The following is a 21953-nucleotide window of genomic DNA, read 5'->3' as shown; positions in this document are numbered from 1 at the left end:
CGTCTGTTCTCAGCAAGTACAGTTTATTGAACTGAAGAGAAACTCCTGTTTTACTTAGTTTTCAATCCTGAGAGGAACTAGATATGCCCCGTTTGTGTAGTAAGCACAGTTCTTTTTTTCTGAGCTAGCTCACTATACTGGCCCTATAGGAAACACAGTAGAGTGCAAGAATGCCCGTTTCTCAAAAGCAAAGTGTTTTTCTTGCATGGCACACTAGGGTTCAGTTAAACTTCCTAAACGTAGTTGATTCACGTTCAGTTTCAAGTTCTTGCAGCAAGGGTTCATTCATGCTAAGAACAGCACTCTTGTGCTACTCTGGACATACACAGTGCAAATAGCATTCACGTCTGTTCCCAGCAAGTACAGTGTATTTGACTGAAAAGAAGCTCCTGTTTTACTTAGTTTCCAATACTGAGTTGAACTAGATATGCCCCGTTTGTGTAGGAAGCACGGTTTTTTGTTCTGAGCTAGCTCACTGTACTGGCCCTCTAGGAAACACAGTAGAGTACAAGAATGCCCGTTTCTCAAAAGCAGAGTGTTTTTCTTGCATGGCACACTAGGGTTCAGTTCAACTTCCTAAACGGAGTTGAATCACGTTCAGTTTCAAGTTCTAGCAGCAAGGGTTCATTCAGGGTAAGAACAGCACTCTTGGATCATTGTGGCCAAACACAGTGCAAATAGCATTCGCGTCTGTTCCCAGCAAGTACAGTGTATTTGACTGAAGAGAAGCTCCTGTTTTACTTAGTTTGAAATCCTGAGTTGAACTAGATATGCCCCGTTTGTGTAGGAAGCAGGGTTCTTTTGTTCTGAGCTAGCTCACTGTACTGGCCCTCTAGGAATCACAGTAGAGTAAAAGAATGCCCGTTTCTCAAAAGCAGAGTGTTTTTCTTGCATGGAACACTAGGGTTCAGTTAAACTTCCTAAACGGAGTTAAATCACATTCAGTTTCAAGTTCTAGCAGCAAGGGTTCATTCAGGCTAAGAACAACACTCTTTTGCTATTCTGGCCATACTCAGTGCCAATAGCATTTGCGTCTGTTCCCAGCAAGTACAATGTATTGGACTGAAGAGAAGCTCCTGTTTTACTTAGTTTCCAATCCTGAGTTGAACGAGATATGCCCCGTTTGTGTAGGAAGCACAGTTCTTTTGTTCTGAGCTAGCTCACTGTACTGGCCCTCTAGGAAACACAGTAGAGTACAAGAATGCCCGTTTCTCAAAAGCAGAGTGTTTTTCTTGCATGGCACACTAGGGTTCAGTTAAACTTCCTATACGGAGTTGAATCACGTTCAGTTTCAAGTTCTAGCAGCGGGTTCATTCAGGCTAAGAACAACACTCTTTTGCTATTCTGGCCATACCCAGTGCAAATAGTATTCGCGTCTGTTCCCAGCAGGTACAGTGTATTGGACTGAAGAGAAGCTCCTGTTTTTCTTAGTTTCCGATGCTGAGTTGAACTAGATATGCCCCGTTTGTGTAGGAAGCACGGTTCTTTTGTTCTGAGCTAGCTCACTCTACTGGCACTATAGGAAACACAGTAGAGTGCAAGAATGCCCCTTTCTCAAAAGCAGAGTGTTTTTATTGCATGGCACACTAGGGTTCAGTTAACTTCCTAAACGGAGTTGTATCACGTTCAGTTTCAAGTTCTAGCAGCAAGGGTTCATTCAGGCTAAGAACAGCACTCTTGTGCTATTCTGGCCATACACAGTGCAAATAGCATTCACGTCTGTTTCCAGCAAGTACAGTGTATTTGACTGAAGAGAAGCTCCTGTTTTTCTTAGTTTCCAATCTTGAGTTGAACTAGATATGCCCCATTTGTGTAGGAATAAGGGTTCTTTTGTTCTGAGCTAGCTCACTGTACTGGCCCTCTAGGAAACACAGTAGAGTGCAAGAATGCCCATTTGTCAAGGGCAGAGTGTTTTTCTTGAATGGCACACTAGGGTTCAGTTAAACTTCCTAAACGGAGTTAAATCACGTTCCGTTTCAAGTTCTAGCAGCAAGGGTTCATTCAGGCTAAGAACAGCACTCTTGTGCTATTCTGGCCATACACAGTGCAAATAGCATTCGCGTCTGTTCCCAGCAAGTACAGTGTATTGGAATGAAGAGAAGCTCCTGTTTTACTTAGTTTCCAATCCTGAGTTGAACTAGATATGCCCCGTTTGTGTAGGAAGCACAGTTCTTTTGTTCTGAGCTAGCTCACTGTACTGGCCCTCTAGGAAACACAGTAGAGTACAAGAATGCCCGTTTCTCAAAAGCAGAGTGTTTTTCTTGCATGGCACACTAGGGTTCAGTTAAACTTCCTATACGGAGTTGAATCACGTTCAGTTTCAAGTTCTAGCAGCGGGTTCATTCAGGCTAATAACAGCACTCTTGTGCTATTCTGGCCATACACAGTGCAAATAGTATTCGCGTCTGTTCCCAGCAAGTACAGTGTATTGGACTGAAGAGAAGCTCCTGTTTTACACTGTTTCCAATCGTGAGTTGAACTAGATATGCCCCGTTTGTGTAGGAAGCACGGTTCTTTTGTTCTGAGCTAGCTCACTGTACTGGCCCTATAGGAAACACAGTAGAGTGCAAGAATGCCCGTTTCTAAAAAGCAGAGTGTTTTTCTTGCATGGCACACTAGGGTTCAGTTAAACTTCCTAAACGTAGTTGATTCACGTACAGTTTCAATTTCTAGCAGCAAGGGTTCATTCAGGCTAAGAACAGCACTCTTGTGCTATTCTGGCCATATTCAGTGCAAATACCATTCCCGTCTGTTCTCAGCAAGTACAGTTTATTGAACTGAAGAGAAACTCCTGTTTTACTTAGTTTTCAATCCTGAGTGGAACTAGATATGCCTCGTTTGTGTAGTAAGCACAGTTCTTTTTTTCTGAGCTAGCTCACTATACTGGCCCTATAGGAAACACAGTAGAGTGCAAGAATGCCCGTTTCTCAAAAGCAAAGTGTTTTTCTTGCATGGCACACTAGGGTTCAGTTAAACTTCCTAAACGTAGTTGATTCACGTTCAGTTTCAAGTTCTTGCAGCAAGGGTTCATTCATGAAAAGAATAGCACTCTTGTGCTACTCTGGACATACACAGTGCAAATAGCATTCACGTCTGTTCCCAGCAAGTACAGTGTATTGGACTGAAAAGAAGCTCCTGTTTTACTTAGTTTCCAATACTGAGTTGAACTAGATATGCCCCGTTTGTGTAGGAAGCACGGTTTTTTGTTCTGAGCTAGCTCACTGTACTGGCCTTCTAGGAAACACAGTAGAGTACAAGAATGCCCGTTTCTCAAAAGCAGAGTGTTTTTCTTGCATGGCACACTAGGGTTCAGTTCAACTTCCTAAACGGAGTTGAATCACGTTCAGTTTCAAGTTCTAGCAGCAAGGGTTCATTCAGGGTAAGAACAGCACTCTTGGATCATTGTGGCCAAACACAGTGCAAATAGCATTCACGTCTGTTCCCAGCAAGTACAGTGTATTTGACTGAAGAGAAGCTCCTGTTTTACTTACTTTGAAATCCTGAGTTGAACTAGATATGCCCCGTTTGTGTAGGAAGCAGGGTTCTTTTGTTCTGAGCTAGCTCACTGTACTGGCCCTCTAGGAATCACAGTAGAGTAAAAGAATGCCCGTTTCTCAAAAGCAGAGTGTTTTTCTTGCATGGCACACTAGGGTTCAGTTAAACTTCCTATACGGAGTTGAATCACGTTCAGTTTCAAGTTCTAGCAGCGGGTTCATTCAGGCTAAGAACAACACTCTTTTGCTATTCTGGCCATACACAGTGCAAATAGTATTCGCGTCTGTTCCCAGCAGGTACAGTGTATTGGACTGAAGAGAAGCTCCTGTTTTTCTTAGTTTCCGATGCTGAGTTGAACTAGATATGCCCCGTTTGTGTAGGAAGCACGGTTCTTTTGTTCTGAGCTAGCTCACTCTACTGGCACTATAGGAAACACAGTAGATTGCAAGAATGCCCCTTTCTCAAAAGCAGAGTGTTTTTATTGCATGGCACACTAGGGTTCAGTTAACTTCCTAAACGGAGTTGAATCACGTTCAGTTTCAAGTTCTAGCAGCAAGGGTTCATTCAGGCTAAGAACAGCACTCTTGTGCTATTCTGGCCATACACAGTGCAAATAGCATTCACGTCTGTTTCCAGCAAGTACAGTGTATTTGACTGAAGAGAAGCTCCTGTTTTTCTTAGTTTCCAATCTTGAGTTGAACTAGATATGCCCCGTTTGTGTAGGAATAAGGGTTCTTTTGTTCTGAGCTAGCTCACTGTACTGGCCCTCTAGGAAACACAGTAGAGTGCAAGAATGCCCGTTTGTCAAGGGCAGAGTGTTTTTCTTGCATGGCACACTAGGGTTCAGTTAAACTTACTAAACGGAGTTAAATCACGTTCCGTTTCAAGTTCTAGCAGCAAGGGTTCATTCAGGCTAAGAACAGCACTCTTGTGCTATTCTGGCCATACACAGTGCAAATAGCATTCGCGTCTGTTCCCAGCAAGTACAGTGTATTGGAATGAAGAAAAGCTCCTGTTTTACTTAGTCTCCAATCCTGAGTTGAACTAGATATGCCCCGTTTGTGTAGGAAGCACAGTTCTTTTGTTCTGAGCTAGCTCACTGTACTGGCCCTCTAGGAAACACAGTAGAGTACAAGAATGCCCGTTTCTCAAAAGCAGAGTGTTTTTCTTGCATGGCACACTAGGGTTCAGTTAAACTTCCTATACGGAGTTGAATCACGTTCAGTTTCAAGTTCTAGCAGCGGGTTCATTCAGGCTAATAACAGCACTCTTGTGCTATTCTGGCCATACACAGTGCAAATAGTATTCGCGTCTGTTCCCAGCAAGTACAGTGTATTGGACTGAAGAGAAGCTCCTGTTTTACACTGTTTCCAATCGTGAGTTGAACTAGATATGCCCCGTTTGTGTAGGAAGCACGGTTCTTTTGTTCTGAGCTAGCTCACTGTACTGGCCCTATAGGAAACACAGTAGAGTGCAAGAATGCCCGTTTCTAAAAAGCAGAGTGTTTTTCTTGCATGGCACACTAGGGTTCAGTTAAACTTCCTAAACGTAGTTGATTCACGTACAGTTTCAATTTCTAGCAGCAAGGGTTCATTCAGGCTAAGAACAGCACTCTTGTGCTATTCTGGCCATATTCAGTGCAAATACCATTCCCGTCTGTTCTCAGCAAGTACAGTTTATTGAACTGAAGAGAAACTCCTGTTTTACTTAGTTTTCAATCCTGCTTGGAACTAGATATGCCCCGTTTGTGTAGTAAGCACAGTTCTTTTTTTCTGAGCTAGCTCACTATACTGGCCCTATAGGAAACACAGTAGAGTGCAAGAATGCCCGTTTCTCAAAAGCAAAGTGTTTTTCTTGCATGGCACACTAGGGTTCAGTTAAACTTCCTAAACGTAGTTGATTCACGTTCAGTTTCAAGTTCTTGCAGCAAGGGTTCATTCATGCTAAGAACAGCACTCTTGTGCTACTCTGGACATACACAGTGCAAATAGCATTCACGTCTGTTCCCAGCAAGTACAGTGTATTGGACTGAAAAGAAGCTCCTGTTTTACTTAGTTTCCAATACTGAGTTGAACTAGATATGCCCCGTTTGTGTAGGAAGCACGGTTTTTTGTTCTGAGCTAGCTCACTGTACTGGCCCTCTAGGAAACACAGTAGAGTACAAGAATGCCCGTTTCTGAAAAGCAGAGTGTTTTTCTTGCATGGCACACTAGGGTTCAGTTCAACTTCCTAAACGGAGTTGAATCACGTTCAATTTCAAGTTCTAGCAGCAAGGGTTCATTCAGGGTAAGAACAGCACTCTTGGATCATTGTGGCCAAACACAGTGCAAATAGCATTCGCGTCTGTTCCCAGCAAGTACAGTGTATTTGACTGAAGAGAAGCTCCTGTTTTACTTAGTTTGAAATCCTGAGTTGAACTAGATATGCCCCGTTTGTGTAGGAAGCAGGGTTCTTTTGTTCTGAGCTAGCTCACTGTACTGGCCCTCTAGGAATCACAGTAGAGTAAAAGAATGCCCGTTTCTCAAAAGCAGAGTGTTTTTCTTGCATGGAACACTAGGGTTCAGTTAAACTTCCTAAACGGAGTTAAATCACATTCAGTTTCAAGTTCTAGCAGCAAGGGTTCATTCAGGCTAAGAACAACACTCTTTTGCTATTCTGGCCATACTCAGTGCCAATAGCATTCGCGTCTGTTCCCAGCAAGTACAATGTATTGGACTGAAGAGAAGCTCCTGTTTAACTTAGTTTCCAATCCTGAGTTGAACGAGATATGCCCCGTTTGTGTAGGAAGCACAGTTCTTTTGTTCTGAGCTAGCTCACTGTACTGGCCCTCTAGGAAACACAGTAGAGTACAAGAATGCCCGTTTCTCAAAAGCAGAGTGTTTTTCTTGCATGGCACACTAGGGTTCAGTTAAACTTCCTATACGGAGTTGAATCACGTTCAGTTTCAAGTTCTAGCAGCGGGTTCATTCAGGCTAAGAACAACACTCTTTTGCTATTCTGGCCATACACAGTGCAAATAGTATTCGCGTCTGTTCCCAGCAGGTACAGTGTATTGGACTGAAGAGAAGCTCCTGTTTTTCTTAGTTTCCGATGCTGAGTTGAACTAGATATGCCCCGTTTGTGTAGGAAGCACGGTTCTTTTGTTCTGAGCTAGCTCACTCTACTGGCACTATAGGAAACACAGTAGAGTGCAAGAATGCCCCTTTCTCAAAAGCAGAGTGTTTTTATTGCATGGCACACTAGGGTTCAGTTAACTTCCTAAACGGAGTTGAATCACGTTCAGTTTCAAGTTCTAGCAGCAAGGGTTCATTCAGGCTAAGAACAGCACTCTTGTGCTATTCTGGCCATACACAGTGCAAATAGCATTCACGTCTGTTTCCAGCAAGTACAGTGTATTTGACTGAAGAGAAGCTCCTGTTTTTCTTAGTTTCCAATCTTGAGTTGAACTAGATATGCCCCGTTTGTGTAGGAATAAGGGTTCTTTTGTTCTGAGCTAGCTCACTGTACTGGCCCTCTAGGAAACACAGTAGAGTGCAAGAATGCCCGTTTGTCAAGGGCAGAGTGTTTTTCTTGCATGGCACACTAGGGTTCAGTTAAACTTACTAAACGGAGTTAAATCACGTTCCGTTTCAAGTTCTAGCAGCAAGGGTTCATTCAGGCTAAGAACAGCACTCTTGTGCTATTCTGGCCATACACAGTGCAAATAGCATTCGCGTCTGTTCCCAGCAAGTACAGTGTATTGGAATGAAGAGAAGCTCCTGTTTTACTTAGTTTCCAATCCTGAGTTGAACTAGATATGCCCCGTTTGTGTAGGAAGCACAGTTCTTTTGTTCTGAGCTAGCTCACTGTACTGGCCCTCAAGGAAACACAGTAGAGTACAAGAATGCCCGTTTCTCAAAAGCAGAGTGTTTTTCTTGCATGGCACACTAGGGTTCAGTTAAACTTCCTATACGGAGTTGAATCACGTTCAGTTTCAAGTTCTAGCAGCGGGTTCATTCAGGCTAATAACAGCACTCTTGTGCTATTCTGGCCATACACAGTGCAAATAGTATTCGCGTCTGTTCCCAGCAAGTACAGTGTATTGGACTGAAGAGAAGCTCCTGTTTTACACTGTTTCCAATCGTGAGTTGAACTAGATATGCCCCGTTTGTGTAGGAAGCACGGTTCTTTTGTTCTGAGCTAGCTCACTGTACTGGCCCTATAGGAAACACAGTAGAGTGCAAGAATGCCCGTTTCTAAAAAGCAGAGTGTTTTTCTTGCATGGCACACTAGGGTTCAGTTAAACTTCCTAAACGTAGTTGATTCACGTACAGTTTCAATTTCTAGCAGCAAGGGTTCATTCAGGCTAAGAACAGCACTCTTGTGCTATTCTGGCCATATTCAGTGCAAATACCATTCCCGTCTGTTCTCAGCAAGTACAGTTTATTGAACTGAAGAGAAACTCCTGTTTTACTTAGTTTTCAATCCTGAGTGGAACTAGATATGCCCCGTTTGTGTAGTAAGCACAGTTCTTTTTTTCTGAGCTAGCTCACTATACTGGCCCTATAGGAAACACAGTAGAGTGCAAGAATGCCCGTTTCTCAAAAGCAAAGTGTTTTTCTTGCATGGCACACTAGGGTTCAGTTAAACTTCCTAAACGTAGTTGATTCACGTTCAGTTTCAAGTTCTTGCAGCAAGGGTTCATTCATGCTAAGAACAGCACTCTTGTGCTACTCTGGACATACACAGTGCAAATAGCATTCACGTCTGTTCCCAGCAAGTACAGTGTATTGGACTGAAAAGAAGCTCCTGTTTTACTTAGTTTCCAATACTGAATTGAACTAGATATGCCCCGTTTGTGTAGGAAGCACGGTTTTTTGTTCTGAGCTAGCTCACTGTACTGGCCCTCTAGGAAACACAGTAGAGTACAAGAATGCCCGTTTCTCAAAAGCAGAGTGTTTTTCTTGCATGGCACACTAGGGTTCAGTTCAACTTCCTAAACGGAGTTGAATCACGTTCAGTTTCCAGTTCTAGCAGCAAGGGTTCATTCAGGGTAAGAACAGCACTCTTGGATCATTGTGGCCAAACACAGTGCAAATAGCATTCGCGTCTGTTCCCAGCAAGTACAGTGTATTTGACTGAAGAGAAGCTCCTGTTTTACTTACTTTGAAATCCTGAGTTGAACTAGATATGCCCCGTTTGTGTAGGAAGCAGGGTTCTTTTGTTCTGAGCTAGCTCACTGTACTGGCCCTCTAGGAATCACAGTAGAGTAAAAGAATGCCCGTTTCTCAAAAGCAGAGTGTTTTTCTTGCATGGAACACTAGGGTTCAGTTAAACTTCCTAAACGGAGTTAAATCACATTCAGTTTCAAGTTCCAGCAGCAAGGGTTCATTCAGGCTAAGAACAACACTCTTTTGCTATTCTGGCCATACTCAGTGCCAATAGCATTCGCGTCTGTTCCCAGCAAGTACAATGTATTGGACTGAAGAGAAGCTCCTGTTTTACTTAGTTTCCAATCCTGAGTTGAACGAGATATGCCCCGTTTGTGTAGGAAGCACAGTTCTTTTGTTCTGAGCTAGCTCACTGTACTGGCCCTCTAGGAAACACAGTAGAGTACAAGAATGCCCGTTTCTCAAAAGCAGAGTGTTTTTCTTGCATGGCACACTAGGGTTCAGTTAAACTTCCTATACGGAGTTGAATCACGTTCAGTTTCAAGTTCTAGCAGCGGGTTCATTCAGGCTAAGAACAACACTCTTTTGCTATTCTGGCCATACACAGTGCAAATAGTATTCGCGTCTGTTCCCAGCAGGTACAGTGTATTGGACTGAAGAGAAGCTCCTGTTTTTCTTAGTTTCCGATGCTGAGTTGAACTAGATATGCCCCGTTTGTGTAGGAAGCACGGTTCTTTTGTTCTGAGCTAGCTCACTCTACTGGCACTATAGGAAACAAAGTAGAGTGCAAGAATGCCCCTTTCTCAAAAGCAGAGTGTTTTTATTGCATGGCACACTAGGGTTCAGGTAACTTCCTAAACGGAGTTGAATCACGTTCAGTTTCAAGTTCTAGCAGCAAGGGTTCATTCAGGCTAAGAACAGCACTCTTGTGCTATTCTGGCCATACACAGTGCAAATAGCATTCACGTCTGTTTCCAGCAAGTACAGTGTATTTGACTGAAGAGAAGCTCCTGTTTTTCTTAGTTTCCAATCTTGAGTTGAACTAGATATGCCCCGTTTGTGTAGGAATAAGGGTTCTTTTGTTCTGAGCTAGCTCACTGTACTGGCCCTCTAGGATACACAGTAGAGTGCATGAATGCCCGTTTGTCAAGGGCAGAGTGTTTTTCTTGCATGGCACACTAGGGTTCAGTTAAACTTCCTAAACGGAGTTAAATCACGTTCCGTTTCAAGTTCTAGCAGCAAGGGTTCATTCAGGCTAAGAACAGCACTCTTGTGCTATTCTGGACATACACAGTGCAAATAGCATTCGCGTCTGTTCCCAGCAAGTACAGTGTATTGGAATGAAGAGAAGCTCCTGTTTTACTTAGTTTCCAATCCTGAGTTGAACTAGATATGCCCCGTTTGTGTAGGAAGCACAGTTCTTTTGTTCTGAGCTAGCTCACTGTACTGGCCCTCTAGGAAACACAGTAGAGTACAACAATGCCCGTTTCTCAAAAGCAGAGTGTTTTTCTTGCATGGCACACTAGGGTTCAGTTAAACTTCCTATACGGAGTTGAATCACGTTCAGTTTCAAGTTCTAGCAGCGGGTTCATTCAGGCTAATAACAGCACTCTTGTGCTATTCTGGCCATACACAGTGCAAATAGTATTCGCGTCTGTTCCCAGCAAGTACAGTGTATTGGACTGAAGAGAAGCTCCTGTTTTACACTGTTTCCAATCGTGAGTTGAACTAGATATGCCCCGTTTGTGTAGGAAGCACAGTTCTTTTGTCTGAGCTAGCTCACTCTACTGGCACTATAGGAAACACAGTAGAGTGCAAGAATGCCCGTTAATCAAAAGCAGAGTGTTTTTATTGCATGGCACACTAGGGTTCAGTTAACTTCCTAAACGGAGTTGAATCACGTACAGTTTCAAGTTCTAGCAGCAAGGGTTCATTCAGGCTAAGAACAGCACTCTTGTGCTATTCTGGCCATACACAGTGCAAATAGCATTCTCGTCTGTTTCCAGCAAGTACAGTGTATTGGACTGAAGAGAAGCTCCTGTTTTACACTGTTTCCAATCGTGAGTTGAACTAGATATGCCCCGTTTGTGTAGGAAGCACAGTTCTTTTGTTCTGTTCTAGCTCACTCTACTTGCCCTATAGGAATCACAGTAGAGTGCAAGAATGCCCGTTTTTCAAAAGCAGAGTGTTTTTCTTGCATGGCACACTAGGGTTCAGTTAAACTTCCTAAACGGAGTTAAATCACGTTTAGTTTCAAGTTCTAGCAGCAAGGGTTCATTCAGGCTAAGAACAGCACTCTTGTGCTATTCTGGCCATACACAGTGCAAATAGCATTTGCGTCTGTTCCCAGCAAGTACAGTGTATTTGACTGAAGAGAAGCTCCTGTTTTTCTTAGTTTCCAATCCTGAGTTGAAGTAGATATGCCCCGTTTGTGTAGGAAGCAGGGTTCTTTTGTTCTGAGCTAGCTCACTGTACTGGCCCTCTAGCAAACACAGTAGAGTAAAAGAATGCCCGTTTCTCAAAAGCAGAGTGTTTTTCTTACATGGAACACTAGGGTTCAGTTAAACTTCCTAAACGGAGTTAAATCACATTCAGTTTCAAGTTCTAGCAGCAAGGGTTCATTCAGGATAAGAATAGCACTCTTGTGCTATTCTGGCCATACACAGTGCAAATAGCATTCGCATCTGTTCCCCGCAAGTGCAGTGTATTGGACTGAAGAGAAGCTCCTGTTTTACTTAGTTTCCAATCCTGAGTTGAACTAGATATGCCCCGTTTGTGTAGGAAGCACAGTTCTTTTGTTCTGAGCTAGCTCACTCTACTGGCCCTATAGGAAACACAGTAGAGTGCAAGAATGCCCGTTTCTCAAGGGCAGAGTGTTTTTCTTGCATGGCACACTAGGGTTCAGTTAAACTTCCTACACACAGTTAAATCACGTTCCGTTTCAAGTTCTAGCAGCAAGGGTTCATTCAGGCTAAGAACAGCACTCTTGTGCTATTCTGGCGATACACAGTGCAAATAGCATTCGCGTCTGTTCCCAGCAAGTACAGTGTATTGGACTGAAGAGAAGCTCCTGTTTTACTTAGTTTCCAATCCTGAGTTGAACTAGATATGCCCCGTTTGTGTAGGAAGCACAGTTCTTTTGTTCTGAGCTAGCTCACTGTACTGGCCCTATAGGAAACACAGTAGAGTGCAAGAATGCCCGTTTCTCAAAAGCAGAGTGTTTTTCTTGCATGGCACACAAGGGATCAGTTAAACTTCCTAAACCGAGTTGAATCACGTTCAGTTTCAAGTTCTAGCAGCAAGGGTTCATTCAGGCTAAGAACAGCACTCTTGTGCTATTCTGGCCTTACACAGTGCAAATAGCATTCGCGTCTGTTCCCAGCAAGTACAGTGTATTGGACTGAAGAGAAGCTCCTGTTTTACTTAGTTTCCAATCCTGAGATGAACGAGATATGCCCCGTTTGTGTAGGAAGCACAGTTCTTTTGTTCTGAGCTAGCTCACTGTACTGGCCCTATAGGAAACACAGTAGAGTGCAAGAATGCCCGTTTCTAAAAAGCAGAGTGTTTTTCTTGCATGGCACACTAGGGTTCAGTTAAACTTCCTAAACGTAGTTGATTCACGTACAGTTTCAATTTCTAGCAGCAAGGGCTCATTCAGGCTAAGAACAGCACTCTTGTGCTATTCTGGCCATATTCAGTGCAAATACCATTCCCGTCTGTTCTCAGCAAGTACAGTTTATTGAACTGAAGAGAAACTCCTGTTTTACTTAGTTTCCAATCCTGAGTTGAACTAGATATGCCCCGTTTGTGTAGGAAGCACAGTTCTTTTGTTCTGAGCTAGCTCACTGTACTGGCCCTCTAGGAAACACAGTAGAGTACAACAATGCCCGTTTCTCAAAAGCAGAGTGTTTTTCTTGCATGGCACACTAGGGTTCAGTTAAACTTCCTATACGGAGTTGAATCACGTTCAGTTTCAAGTTCTAGCAGCGGGTTCATTCAGGCTAATAACAGCACTCTTGTGCTATTCTGGCCATACACAGTGCAAATAGTATTCGCGTCTGTTCCCAGCAAGTACAGTGTATTGGACTGAAGAGAAGCTCCTGTTTTACACTGTTTCCAATCGTGAGTTGAACTAGATATGCCCCGTTTGTGTAGGAAGCACAGTTCTTTTGTCTGAGCTAGCTCACTCTACTGGCACTATAGGAAACACAGTAGAGTGCAAGAATGCCCGTTAATCAAAAGCAGAGTGTTTTTATTGCATGGCACACTAGGGTTCAGTTAACTTCCTAAACGGAGTTGAATCACGTACAGTTTCAAGTTCTAGCAGCAAGGGTTCATTCAGGCTAAGAACAGCACTCTTGTGCTATTCTGGCCATACACAGTGCAAATAGCATTCTCGTCTGTTTCCAGCAAGTACAGTGTATTGGACTGAAGAGAAGCTCCTGTTTTACACTGTTTCCAATCGTGAGTTGAACTAGATATGCCCCGTTTGTGTAGGAAGCACAGTTCTTTTGTTCTGTTCTAGCTCACTCTACTTGCCCTATAGGAATCACAGTAGAGTGCAAGAATGCCCGTTTCTCAAAAGCAGAGTGTTTTTCTTGCATGGCACACTAGGGTTCAGTTAAACTTCCTAAACGGAGTTAAATCACGTTTAGTTTCAAGTTCTAGCAGCAAGGGTTCATTCAGGCTAAGAACAGCACTCTTGTGCTATTCTGGCCATACACAGTGCAAATAGCATTTGCGTCTGTTCCCAGCAAGTACAGTGTATTTGACTGAAGAGAAGCTCCTGTTTTTCTTAGTTTCCAATCCTGAGTTGAAGTAGATATGCCCCGTTTGTGTAGGAAGCAGGGTTCTTTTGTTCTGAGCTAGCTCACTGTACTGGCCCTCTAGCAAACACAGTAGAGTAAAAGAATGCCCGTTTCTCAAAAGCAGAGTGTTTTTCTTACATGGAACACTAGGGTTCAGTTAAACTTCCTAAACGGAGTTAAATCACATTCAGTTTCAAGTTCTAGCAGCAAGGGTTCATTCAGGATAAGAATAGCACTCTTGTGCTATTCTGGCCATACACAGTGCAAATAGCATTCGCATCTGTTCCCCGCAAGTGCAGTGTATTGGACTGAAGAGAAGCTCCTGTTTTACTTAGTTTCCAATCCTGAGTTGAACTAGATATGCCCCGTTTGTGTAGGAAGCACAGTTCTTTTGTTCTGAGCTAGCTCACTCTACTGGCCCTATAGGAAACACAGTAGAGTGCAAGAATGCCCGTTTCTCAAGGGCAGAGTGTTTTTCTTGCATGGCACACTAGGGTTCAGTTAAACTTCCTACACACAGTTAAATCACGTTCCGTTTCAAGTTCTAGCAGCAAGGGTTCATTCAGGCTAAGAACAGCACTCTTGTGCTATTCTGGCGATACACAGTGCAAATAGCATTCGCGTCTGTTCTCAGCAAGTACAGTGTATTGGACTGAAGAGAAGCTCCTGTTTTACTTAGTTTCCAATCCTGAGTTGAACTAGATATGCCCCGTTTGTGTAGGAAGCACAGTTCTTTTGTTCTGAGCTAGCTCACTGTACTGGCCCTATAGGAAACACAGTAGAGTGCAAGAATGCCCGTTTCTCAAAAGCAGAGTGTTTTTCTTGCATGGCACACAAGGGATCAGTTAAACTTCCTAAACCGAGTTGAATCACGTTCAGTTTCAAGTTCTAGCAGCAAGGGTTCATTCAGGCTAAGAACAGCACTCTTGTGCTATTCTGGCCTTACACAGTGCAAATAGCATTCGCGTCTGTTCCCAGCAAGTACAGTGTATTGGACTGAAGAGAAGCTCCTGTTTTACTTAGTTTCCAATCCTGAGATGAACGAGATATGCCCCGTTTGTGTAGGAAGCACAGTTCTTTTGTTCTGAGCTAGCTCACTGTACTGGCCCTATAGGAAACACAGTAGAGTGCAAGAATGCCCGTTTCTAAAAAGCAGAGTGTTTTTCTTGCATGGCACACTAGGGTTCAGTTAAACTTCCTAAACGTAGTTGATTCACGTACAGTTTCAATTTCTAGCAGCAAGGGCTCATTCAGGCTAAGAACAGCACTCTTGTGCTATTCTGGCCATATTCAGTGCAAATACCATTCCCGTCTGTTCTCAGCAAGTACAGTTTATTGAACTGAAGAGAAACTCCTGTTTTACTTAGTTTTCAATCCTGAGTGGAACTAGATATGCCCCGTTTGTGTAGTAAGCACAGTTCTTTTTTTCTGAGCTAGCTCACTATACTGGCCCTATAGGAAACACAGTAGAGTGCAAGAATGCCCGTTTCTCAAAAGCAAAGTGTTTTTCTTGCATGGCACACTAGGTTTCAGTTAAACTTCCTAAACGTAGTTGATTCACGTTCTGTTTCAAGTTCTTGCAGCAAGGGTTCATTCATGCTAAGAACAGCACTCTTGTGCTACTCTGGACATACACAGTGCAAATAGCATTCACGTCTGTTCCCAGCAAGTACAGTGTATTGGACTGAAGAGAAGCTCCTGTTTTTCTTAGTTTCCGATGCTGAGTTGAACTAGATATGCCCCGTTTGTGTAGGAAGCACGGTTCTTTTGTTCTGAGCTAGCTCACTCTACTGGCACTATAGGAAACACAGTAGAGTGCAAGAATGCCCCTTTCTCAAAAGCAGAGTGTTTTTATTGCATGGCACACTAGGGTTCAGTTAACTTCCTAAACGGAGTTGAATCACGTTCAGTTTCAAGTTCTAGCAGCAAGGGTTCATTCAGGCTAAGAACAGCACTCTTGTGCTATTCTGGCCATACACAGTGCAAATAGCATTCACGTCTGTTTCCAGCAAGTACAGTGTATTTGACTGAAGAGAAGCTCCTGTTTTTCTTAGTTTCCAATCTTGAGTTGAACTAGATATGCCCCGTTTGTGTAGGAATAAGGGTTCTTTTGTTCTGAGCTAGCTCACTGTACTGGCCCTCTAGGAAACACAGTAGAGTGCAAGAATGCCCGTTTGTCAAGGGCAGAGTGTTTTTCTTGCATGGCACACTAGGGTTCAGTTAAACTTACTAAACGGAGTTAAATCACGTTCCGTTTCAAGTTCTAGCAGCAAGGGTTCATTCAGGCTAAGAACAGCACTCTTGTGCTATTCTGGCCATACACAGTGCAAATAGCATTCGCGTCTGTTCCCAGCAAGTACAGTGTATTGGAATGAAGAGAAGCTCCTGTTTTACTTAGTTTCCAATCCTGAGTTGAACTAGATATGCCCCGTTTGTGTAGGAAGCACAGTTCTTTTGTTCTGAGCTAGCTCACTGTACTGGCCCTCTAGGAAACACAGTAGAGTACAAGAATGCCCGTTTCTCAAAAGCAGAGTGTTTTTCTTGCATGGCACACTAGGGTTCAGTTAAACTTCCTATACGGAGTTGAATCACGTTCAGTTTCAAGTTCTAGCAGCGGGTTCATTCAGGCTAATAACAGCACTCTTGTGCTATTCTGGCCATACACAGTGCAAATAGTATTCGCGTCTGTTCCCAGCAAGTACAGTGTATTGGACTGAAGAGAAGCTCCTGTTTTACACTGTTTCCAATCGTGAGTTGAACTAGATATGCCCCGTTTGTGTAGGAAGCACGGTTCTTTTGTTCTGAGCTAGCTCACTGTACTGGCCCTATAGGAAACACAGTAGAGTGCAAGAATGCCCGTTTCTAAAAAGCAGAGTGTTTTTCTTGCATGGCACACTAGGGTTCAGTTAAACTTCCTAAACGTAGTTGATTCACGTACAGTTTCAATTTCTAGCAGCAAGGGTTCATTCAGGCTAAGAACAGCACTCTTGTGCTATTCTGGCCATATTCAGTGCAAATACCATTCCCGTCTGTTCTCAGCAAGTACAGTTTATTGAACTGAAGAGAAACTCCTGTTTTACTTAGTTTTCAATCCTGAGTGGAACTAGATATGCCCCGTTTGTGTAGTAAGCACAGTTCTTTTTTTATGAGCTAGCTCACTATACTGGCCCTATAGGAAACACAGTAGAGTGCAAGAATGCCCGTTTCTCAAAAGCAAAGTGTTTTTCTTGCATGGCACACTAGGGTTCAGTTAAACTTCCTAAACGTAGTTGATTCACGTTCAGTTTCAAGTTCTTGCAGCAAGGGTTCATTCATGCTAAGAACAGCACTCTTGTGCTACTCTGGACATACACAGTGCAAATAGCATTCACGTCTGTTCCCAGCAAGTACAGTGTATTGGACTGAAAAGAAGCTCCTGTTTTACTTAGTTTCCAATACTGAGTTGAACTAGATATGCCCCGTTTGTGAGGAAGCACGGTTTTTTGTTCTGAGCTAGCTCACTGTACTGGCCCTCTAGGAAACACAGTAGAGTACAAGAATGCCCGTTTCTCAAAAGCAGAGTGTTTTTCTTGCATGGCACACTAGGGTTCAGTTCAACTTCCTAAACGGAGTTGAATCACGTTTAGTTTCAAGTTCTAGCAGCAAGGGTTCATTCAGGCTAAGAACAGCACTCTTGTGCTATTCTGGCCATACACAGTGCAAATAGCATTCGCGTCTGTTCCCAGCAAGTACAGTGTATTTGACTGAAGAGAAGCTCCTGTTTTTCTTAGTTTCCAATCCTGAGTTGAAGTAGATATGCCCCGTTTGTGTAGGAAGCAGGGTTCTTTTGTTCTGAGCTAGCTCACTGTACTGGCCCTCTAGCAAACACAGTAGAGTAAAAGAATGCCCGTTTCTCAAAAGCAGAGTGTTTTTCTTGCATGGAACACTAGGGTTCAGTTAAACTACCTAAACGGAGTTAAATCACATTCAGTTTCAAGTTCTAGCAGCAAGGGTTCATTCAGGATAAGAATAGCACTCTTGTGCTATTCTGGCCATACACAGTGCAAATAGCATTCGCATCTGTTCCCCGCAAGTGCAGTGTATTGGACTGAAGAGAAGCTCCTGTTTTACTTAGTTTCCAATCCTGAGTTGAACTAGATATGCCCCGTTTGTGTAGGAAGCACAGTTCTTTTGTTCTGAGCTAGCTCACTCTACTGGCCCTATAGGAAACACAGTAGAGTGCAAGAATGCCCGTTTCTCAAGGGCAGAGTGTTTTTCTTGCATGGCACACTAGGGTTCAGTTAAACTTCCTACACACAGTTAAATCACGTTCCGTTTCAAGTTCTAGCAGCAAGGGTTCATTCAGGCTAAGAACAGCACTCTTGTGCTATTCTGGCGATACACAGTGCAAATAGCATTCGCGTCTGTTCCCAGCAAGTACAGTGTATTGGAATGAAGAGAAGCTCCTGTTTTACTTAGTTTCCAATCCTGAGTTGAACTAGATATGCCCCGTTTGTGTAGGAAGCACAGTTCTTTTGTTCTGAGCTAGCTCACTGTACTGGCCCTATAGGAAACACAGTAGAGTGCAAGAATGCCCGTTTCTCAAAAGCAGAGTGTTTTTCTTGCATGGCACACAAGGGATCAGTTAAACTTCCTAAACCGAGTTGAATCACGTTCAGTTTCAAGTTCTAGCAGCAAGGGTTCATTCAGGCTAAGAACAGCACTCTTGTGCTATTCTGGCCTTACACAGTGCAAATAGCATTCGCGTCTGTTCCCAGCAAGTACAGTGTATTGGACTGAAGAGAAGCTCCTGTTTTACTTAGTTTCCAATCCTGAGATGAACGAGATATGCCCCGTTTGTGTAGGAAGCACAGTTCTTTTGTTCTGAGCTAGCTCACTGTACTGGCCCTATAGGAAACACAGTAGAGTGCAAGAATGCCCGTTTCTAAAAAGCAGAGTGTTTTTCTTGCATGGCACACTAGGGTTTAGTTAAACTTCCTAAACGTAGTTGATTCACGTACAGTTTCAATTTCCAGCAGCAAGGGTTCATTCAGGCTAAGAACAGCACTCTTGTGCTATTCTGGCCATATTCAGTGCAAATACCATTCCCGTCTGTTCTCAGCAAGTACAGTTTATTGAACTGAAGAGAAACTCCTGTTTTACTTAGTTTTCAATCCTGAGTGGAACTAGATATGCCCCGTTTGTGTAGTAAGCACAGTTCTTTTTTTCTGAGCTAGCTCACTATACTGGCCCTATAGGAAACACAGTAGAGTGCAAGAATGCCCGTTTCTCAAAAGCAAAGTGTTTTTCTTGCATGGCACACTAGGGTTCAGTTAAACTTCCTAAACGTAGTTGATTCACGTTCAGTTTCAAGTTCTTGCAGCAAGGGTTCATTCATGCTAAGAACAGCACTCTTGTGCTACTCTGGACATACACAGTGCAAATAGCATTCACGTCTGTTCCCAGCAAGTACAGTGTATTGGACTGAAAAGAAGCTCCTGTTTTACTTAGTTTCCAATACTGAGTTGAACTAGATATGCCCCGTTTGTGTAGGAAGCACGGTTTTTTGTTCTGAGCTAGCTCACTGTACTGGCCCTCTAGGAAACACAGTAGAGTACAAGAATGCCCGTTTCTCAAAAGCAGAGTGTTTTTCTTGCATGGCACACTAGGGTTCAGTTCAACTTCCTAAACGGAGTTGAATGACGTTCAGTTTCAAGTTCTAGCAGCAAGGGTTCATTCAGGGTAAGAACAGCACTCTTGGATCATTGTGGCCAAACACAGTGCAAATAGCATTCGCGTCTGTTCCCAGCAAGTACAGTGTATTTGACTGAAGAGAAGCTCCTGTTTTACTTACTTTGAAATCCTGAGTTGAACTAGATATGCCCCGTTTGTGTAGGAAGCAGGGTTCTTTTGTTCTGAGCTAGCTCACTGTACTGGCCCTCTAGGAATCACAGTAGAGTAAAAGAATGCCCGTTTCTCAAAAGCAGAGTGTTTTTCTTGCATGGAACACTAGGGTTCAGTTAAACTTCCTAAACGGAGTTAAATCACATTCAGTTTCAAGTTCTAGCAGCAAGGGTTCATTCAGGCTAAGAACAACACTCTTTTGCTATTCTGGCCATACTAAGTGCCAATAGCATTCGCGTCTGTTCCCAGCAAGTACAATGTATTGGACTGAAGAGAAGCTCCTGTTTTACTTAGTTTCCAATCCTGAGTTGAACGAGATATGCCCCGTTTGTGTAGGAAGCACAGTTCTTTTGTTCTGAGCTAGCTCACTGTACTGGCCCTCTAGGAAACACAGTAGAGTACAAGAATGCCCGTTTCTCAAAAGCAGAGTGTTTTTCTTGCATGGCACACTAGGGTTCAGTTAAACTTCCTATACGGAGTTGAATCACGTTCAGTTTCAAGTTCTAGCAGCGGGTTCATTCAGGCTAAGAACAACACTCTTTTGCTATTCTGGCCATACACAGTGCAAATAGTATTCGCGTCTGTTCCCAGCAGGTACAGTGTATTGGACTGAAGAGAAGCTCCTTTTTTCTTAGTTTCCGATGCTGAGTTGAACTAGATATGCCACGTTTCTGTAGGAAGCACGGTTCTTTTGTTCTGAGCTAGCTCACTCTACTGGCACTATAGGAAACACAGTAGAGTGCAAGAATGCCCCTTTCTCAAAAGCAGAGTGTTTTTATTGCATGGCACACTAGGGTTCAGTTAACTTCCTAAACGGAGTTGAATCACTTTCAGTTTCAAGTTCTAGCAGCAAGGGTTCATTCAGGCTAAGAACAGCACTCTTGTGCTATTCTGGCCATACACAGTGCAAATAGCATTCACGTCTGTTTCCAGCAAGTACAGTGTATTTGACTGAAGAGAAGCTCCTGTTTTTCTTAGTTTCCAATCTTGAGTTGAACTAGATATGCCCCGTTTGTGTAGGAATAAGGGTTCTTTTGTTCTGAGCTAGCTCACTGTACTGGCCCTCTAGGAAACACAGTAGAGTGCAAGAATGCCCGTTTGTCAAGGGCAGAGTGTTTTTCTTGCATGGCACACTAGGGTTCAGTTAAACTTACTAAACGGAGTTAAATCACGTTCCGTTTCAAGTTCTAGCAGCAAGGGTTCATTCAGGCTAAGAACAGCACTCTTGTGCTATTCTGGCCATACACAGTGCAAATAGCATTCGCGTCTGTTCCCAGCAAGTACAGTGTATTGGAATGAAGAGAAGCTCCTGTTTTACTTAGTTTCCAATCCTGAGTTGAACTAGATATGCCCCGTTTGTGTAGGAAGCACAGTTCTTTTGTTCTGAGCTAGCTCACTGTACTGGCCCTCTAGGAAACACAGTAGAGTACAAGAATGCCCGTTTCTCAAAAGCAGAGTGTTTTTCTTGCATGGCACACTAGGGTTCAGTTAAACTTCCTATACGGAGTTGAATCACGTTCAGTTTCAAGTTCTAGCAGCGGGTTCATTCAGGCTAATAACAGCACTCTTGTGCTATTCTGGCCATACACAGTGCAAATAGTATTCGCGTCTGTTCCCAGCAAGTACAGTGTATTGGACTGAAGAGAAGCTCCTGTTTTACACTGTTTCCAATCGTGAGTTGAACTAGATATGCCCCGTTTGTGTAGGAAGCACGGTTCTTTTGTTCTGAGCTAGCTCACTGTACTGGCCCTATAGGAAACACAGTAGAGTGCAAGAATGCCCGTTTCTAAAAAGCAGAGTGTTTTTCTTGCATGGCACACTAGGGTTCAGTTAAACTTCCTAAACGTAGTTGATTCACGTACAGTTTCAATTTCTAGCAGCAAGGGTTCATTCAGGCTAAGAACAGAACTCTTATGCTATTCTGGCCATATTCAGTGCAAATACCATTCCCGTCTGTTCTCAGCAAGTACAGTATATTGAACTGAAGAGAAACTCCTGTTTTACTTAGTTTTCAATCCTGAGTGGAACTAGATATGCCCCGTTTGTGTAGTAAGCACAGTTCTTTTTTTCTGAGCTAGCTCACTATACTGGCCCTATAGGAAACACAGTAGAGTGCAAGAATGCCCGTTTCTCAAAAGCAAAGTGTTTTTCTTGCATGGCACACTAGGGTTCAGTTAAACTTCCTAAACGTAGTTGATTCACGTTCAGTTTCAAGTTCTTGCAGCAAGGGTTCATTCATGCTAAGAACAGCACTCTTGTGCTACTCTGGACATACACAGTGCAAATAGCATTCACGTCTGTACCCAGCAAGTACAGTGTATTGGACTGAAAAGAAGCTCCTGTTTTACTTAGTTTCCAATACTGAGTTGAACTAGATATGCCCCGTTTGTGTAGGAAGCACGGTTTTTTGTTCTGAGCTAGCTCACTGTACTGGCCCTCTAGGAAACACAGTAGAGTACAAGAATGCCCGTTTCTCAAAAGCAGAGTGTTTTTCTTGCATGGCACACTAGGGTTCAGTTCAACTTCCTAAACGGAGTTGAATCACGTTCAGTTTCAAGTTCTAGCAGCAAGGGTTCATTCAGGGTAAGAACAGCACTCTTGGATCATTGTGGCCAAA

The sequence above is a fragment of the Peromyscus maniculatus genome, chromosome 23 (genome assembly GCF_049852395.1).
Source record: "Peromyscus maniculatus bairdii isolate BWxNUB_F1_BW_parent chromosome 23, HU_Pman_BW_mat_3.1, whole genome shotgun sequence".
NCBI lineage: Eukaryota > Metazoa > Chordata > Mammalia > Rodentia > Cricetidae > Peromyscus > Peromyscus maniculatus.
The sequence above is the reverse complement of the archived record's forward strand: the minus strand, read 5'-3'. Positions refer to the sequence as shown.